Here is a 5,776-nt window from a genome sequence, read left to right as displayed (position 1 = left end):
GAAAGAAAGAAAGAAAGAAAGAAAGAAAGAAAGAAAGAAAGAAAGAAGGAAAGGAAAGGAAAGGAAAGGAAAGGAAAGGAAAGGAAAGGAAAAAAGGAAAAGAAAGAAAAGAAAAAATAGGGCTGCTCCGGGCAATAGAGCTTCAGCAGGTGGTAGATACATGCTTCCAGAAGCATAGCATCATTGATGGCATCCAAACCCATGCCAGGCTTCTGATACCACCAGATCTGTCCCTGGGGGGAGAGGGATGAATCCATGATGTCATCTGCCACCAGGAAGAAAGCTTGCAGCAGTTCCACAAACTAGCCCATGGTCAGGGCCCACTGGAGACTATCATCATCCTGTTTCCTCGGCTCCACCAGTTCCCGGGATGCTACTAGCACCGTCAAACCCTGGTGATACTTGCCTCCAATGGCATTGTATTCCAGGACCTCCTTGAGCCGGGCAATAGCATCTCCTGTCTCTGAGTACCCCATCTCATCCTCAGTCAGCACCCTAACGATCTGGGAGAAGTGCTGAACGAAATCCTGCTTTCCTTGGGCATAAACATCTGATTTCTGGTCTCCATTCATTCTGAGGGAGGAGTAAAGGGCTCTGTTCCTGAATGTGGGTTCCTGCTCAGTCAGGATTTCTTAAAATATAAAAGGCACAAACTCTAAAGGAAAAGGTCAATAAATTCAACTATACTAAAGTTACATACTTCTGGACTATAAAAGGCACGAAAAAATAAAGTGAAAAATAACTCTGTGGAGTAGGAGATGCTATTTACAACACATAAAACTTAAAAAGAATATTTTTAAGAAGCTCCTACAAATCAGCGGGGGGAAAAGAAGCCAGCAGAATATGAATTGGTAACTCATAAAAAGGAAGCTTGAAAAGCCAACAACAAAAAGATGTCCAATATGACTATTCATCAGAGAAATGCAAATTAAAACAGTAATAAAATATCATTTTCCCCCATTGGATGGACAAAAGCTAAAAATTCAGATAATACCACGTTTTGGCAAGGATGTAGGGTAACAGAAACTGTCATGTCCTGCTGATAGAAGTGTTAAATTATATAGGCACTTAGGGAGCAACGTGATAATATCTAGTAAAATTGAAGATGTATATACCCTTTGACCCAGCAATTCTACTTATGGGAATATATTCTAGAGAAAATCTTATACGTAGGCTCAGGGAAACATATATACAAGTATCACTGCAACATTATTTGTAATTCAAAAAACTGCAAGAAACCTAAATGTTCATCGACAAGATAATGACATTAATTAACTTTTCATTTTTATCAATTCTCAAAATGCTCATTTAATCTTGACTGCCGACCCATCTGGAAATGCTCTGGAACTATGAACTGCTTATTACACCAGCTCTAAGAGTTACCTGCCATTCTCTGGATTGTTGTCATCCTCAGAAAAATGTTTTCACTGACTGTGATCTTCAAAGAAGGCCTCTGAGCCAACAGGGATCAAAAGTGCCCAATATATCTGGAAATCCACTTTTACCCAAGGATGAAATGACTTGTTAAAGTGAGCTGGAAATTGCTGTGCTGAAAGAGAATATAGGTAATCCAAGGGATGCAAATGAATGCTTCTAAGCTACTGAGAAAGGAATCTTCTTTTCAAAGGTGCCCCCCCGGTCCACATGATAATTCACTTTATTTAATGAAGCTGAGCATAGCGAAGCTTAGTGTCTAAAAGCCAATCTGTGGATTCCTCCAAACATACTAGACTGAGGCACCATGTTCCACTGTTCAGAACACACTCAGCTTTGGCTGGGCGCGGTGGCTCACGCCTGTAATCCCAACACCTGAGGTCAGGAGTTAAAGACCAGCCCGGCCAAAATGGCGAAACCCTGTCTCTACTAAATAAATACAGAAATTAGCTGGGCATGGTGGTGGGTGCCTGTAATCCCAGCTACTCAGGAGGCTGAGGGAGGAGAATCGCTTGAACCCAGGAGGCAGAGGTTGCAATGAGCCGAGATCGCGCCATTGCACTCCAGCCTGGGCAGCAACAGTGAAACTAAACTCCATCTCAATTTAAAAAAAAAAAAAAAAAAAGAAACAAACAAAAAGAACACATCCAGCTTTTTAAATCACCTCCAAACTTTGCCATCTTCATTTTGGTTTTATTTATACCTTACTGTCTCAGATGGAAAATGTCTGAGTAAATTTGTCTGAATAATGGCTAGTAAAAGCATGAGATACCCTCAAGAAGCTGCTTATGTATGAATTTAACAAAATAAGGAAACTGGAGAAAGGATTCTTCTGTTGTTCTTTATCTCTTCCTGACAAACTTGTACTTTTAAAGGGATTTTTATGCCCATTCTAGATCCAATTTATATTTTAATTACATTGGATGTTTATAAGGGAGTACATACTGGAAGCAGGTATACATTATATTATTTGTAATTGTTTTTCTTGGATACTATCTAATGCCTTCCATTATAATAATTGACTAAATAGAACTAGCCAAGATACATTTTTCCATTTTTGCTGAGATACAATGGAGTGCTATTTTAAAATTCAAACAATATATTTTCCTAAAATACTCCAATTGCAGTAATGCATGAGATGCTACAAAATGTATATGAGTTTGATTAATCGTTTTATGAATAATCATCACGTAATTACCCAGATTTATCACTTTAAATTAAATGAAAATTATTTCTTGCAAGTGCGTACAACTATGGAAGTGTTGACTTTTGTTCTCATTTGCTCAGTTTGAACCATGCCACATTGTGACATGCAAAGTCATTTTCTCTTTGTGCTAATTATCCAAAAGTGAATTAAAGGCGCTTTTCATTTACCTAGGTGTACAAAATCAAAAACTGAATTGCTAAGTCAAAGTACTGAGCAAAGGCTCTAGATTTCTTCCATTCTAACCCTAACGAGTTTTAACATGATGACCATTTTATCAAGCCAAGGAAGGCTTTCCTGCTTAAAGTAATCACTAAGCTCAAGGAAATAGAGTGTCTAATTATAACAAACTGATGAAAAATTAAAATAACAAATAAGATCCTTTATGTGATACCTGGGGGGCAATAGGCAATACCATATCCTTAAGAAGTTAGTCAAGGAACAAGTGGAGCCGCCCACAGTAGCCGCTCTTTCAGGGCCAGAGCCCTACTCCAACGAAGCATTTGCTCTCCATTCTCCATCATGTGTCCAAGACATTGGCTGTCCCCTCCCCTCTGGCAGCCTCCACACAGGAGTCCACACCTATTTCTGTGCTCCTGAGATCATTCATTTGGGCCAAAGCATCAGAAACCACCTGGATTTTCTGAGATAGATGTAGAAAGTGCTTACATCATGCCCCACAGAACAAGCTCCATTTCTCTTACTATTTCTCTCTTTCAGGCCCCACTTGCTCATTTTGCCACAAGAATGCCTCTTCCTGACCTCTCCTTGCAGGGCTCTGCCACCTCCCATCTTTTGCTTCTCCTGCTTTCTGCTGCCAGATCTTGCCTAGTCCTTAGTGTCTCTGCTGATTCTTACATAAAGCCATTTAACCCTCCTACAAGTCCAAATTTGTCCCCCATTACTTGCTTAGAAAACAAAGTATTCTCCTTGTGTGGGATCCATCCTCCTAAGGGTCTTATGAGGAGTTACAAGCGGGAATAACTAAGAAAAGGTTTTTTGTTGTCTCACATCTACCTACCTGCTCTGGCTACCTCACAGGAATCAGAGATAATGTAACCAGACTCAGGTTCAGCTGCTTGCTGCTTGAAAAGCCAGACACACAAGAAGCAAGGTTTGATGGAAGGAAAGCAGGTTTATTCAAGTGCTAGCAGCTTGGGAGATGGCCACACTCAAGTGTCAAAAAGTCAGCTCAAATTCTCAGGCTGGCTCAAGGGGTTTTAAGGGAAAGATGTGCATAGGCTCCAGGTCTGCTTGTCGTTTTCTGTTGGCTAGCTTGAGTAATTGACCATCCAGAGGCCTGGTTAGCATCATCTCTTTGGAGGTCAGGTTATGGATTAGCTGTGCACCAATTTCTTCTTGGAAGGAGGAAAACTGCAACTGCCAGTTCCACTTCATGCCTGGATTGTTTCAAGATTAGCCTTTGGAATTCAAAAGCAAACAGGTAAATGGGTAATTTTGTAGCAAGAAACAAATCGAGAAAGGGGTTACTTTTAGAGTAAGCTAACAAACTGGTTATACTGGTTAAAATAATACATGTGAAAGACATTTTTTTTAGTTACAAAGCACTGTATACTTTTTCTTGATGATTATTTCTTCCACTGCCCCCATTTTACAGATGATACAACTGAAGCCCAAAGAGGTTAAATAACTTGCCCAAATGTTTAATGGCAAAGATTGACTTTAATCCTGGTCTCTAACCCACTGTCCTATAATTCCTTCCATTCATCTGAACTGCTTTGGGTAATTCACAGATTTCTGGAGGCTTTGCTTTCCCTTTCTCTACTAATTTGGGATTAAACATGACCTTTCTCCTAGGGCTCTCTATCACATTCACACACCGGCATGCGATCATTCACACAGATCTTATTGTTGAGGAAATGGAAGGAAAGGCACTATTCACTCTTCTACTAATTCATTCATTCAACAGATATTTTCTGAGCATCTATTTGGTTTCCAGGAGCTGTTTTAAACTCTGAAGACACAGCAGTAATCAAAATAGACAGAAACCCCACGCCCTTGTGGAATTTCCATTCTAGTGGGATGATGAACAAATACATCACATATTTAACATGAAAGATGTTGGCAAATGCTAGGGAGAAAAAATAAGCAAGGGAAGGAGGATAGGGAGTGTCAGGGGAAAGAGGAAGGAGGTTGCAATTTTATTTTATTTTTAATTTTATTTATGTATTATTTGAGACGGAGTTTTGCTCTTGTTGCCCAGGCTGCAGTGCAATGGTGTGATCTCAGCTCACCGCAACCTCCACCTCCCGGGTTCAAGCAATTCTTCTGCCTCGGCCTCCTAAGTAGCTGGGATTACAGGCATGCACCACCACGCCTGGTTAGTTTTGTATTTTTATTTTTATTTATTTATTTTTATTATACTTTAAGTTCTAGGGTACATGTGCACAATGTGCAGGTTTGATACATAGGTATACATGTGCTATGTTGGTTTGCTGTACCCATCAACTCATCATTTACATTAGGTATTTCTCCTAATGCTATCCCTCCCCCAGTCCCCAACCCCCCAATAGGCCCCAGTGTGTGATATTCCCCACTCCGTGTCCAAGTGTTCTCATTGTTCAATTCCCACCTATGAGTGAGAACATGTGGTGTTTGGTTTTCTGTCCTTGCGATAGTTTGCTGAGAATGATGGTTTCCAGCTTCATCCGTGTTCCTGCAAAGGACATGAACTCATCCTTTTTTATGGCTGCATAGTATTCCATGGTGTATATGTGCCACATTTTCTTAATCTGGTCTATCATTGATGGACATTTGAGTAATTTTGTATTTTTAGTAGAGACGGGGTTTCTCCGTGTTGGTCAGGCTGGTCTCAAACTCCTCATCTCAGGTGATCCACCCACCTCAGCCTCACAAAGTGCTGGGATTACAGGCGTGAGCCATCATGTCCGGCCTGCAATTTTAAATAGGATGGTCACAGAGAAGTCATCCCTGAGGAGGTGACATTTTGCCAAAGACCTGAAAGACATGAAGAATCAAACCATGCGGCTATGGGGAGAAGAGCACTCCTAGCAGCAGAAACACCAGTGGAAAAGCCCTGCGTGAGAAGTAAGCCAGGTCTGTTGGCGGAGCAGCCAGTGTAGCGGGAACAGAATGAACGGGGGAAAAACAGCAAAT

At 40.8% G+C, this 5,776-nt stretch overlaps 1 pseudogene; it reads right to left on the bottom strand.

Moving 5' to 3' along the window:
• LOC111536411 overlaps window positions 1–590 on the bottom strand; it is a 1,712-nt pseudogene extending 1,122 nt beyond the window's left edge.
• Between the last annotated feature and the right edge of the window lie 5,186 nt (window positions 591–5,776).

This window comes from Piliocolobus tephrosceles, chromosome 12 (genome assembly GCF_002776525.5).
Source record: "Piliocolobus tephrosceles isolate RC106 chromosome 12, ASM277652v3, whole genome shotgun sequence".
NCBI lineage: Eukaryota > Metazoa > Chordata > Mammalia > Primates > Cercopithecidae > Piliocolobus > Piliocolobus tephrosceles.
The sequence above is the reverse complement of the archived record's forward strand: the minus strand, read 5'-3'. Positions and strand labels throughout refer to the sequence as shown.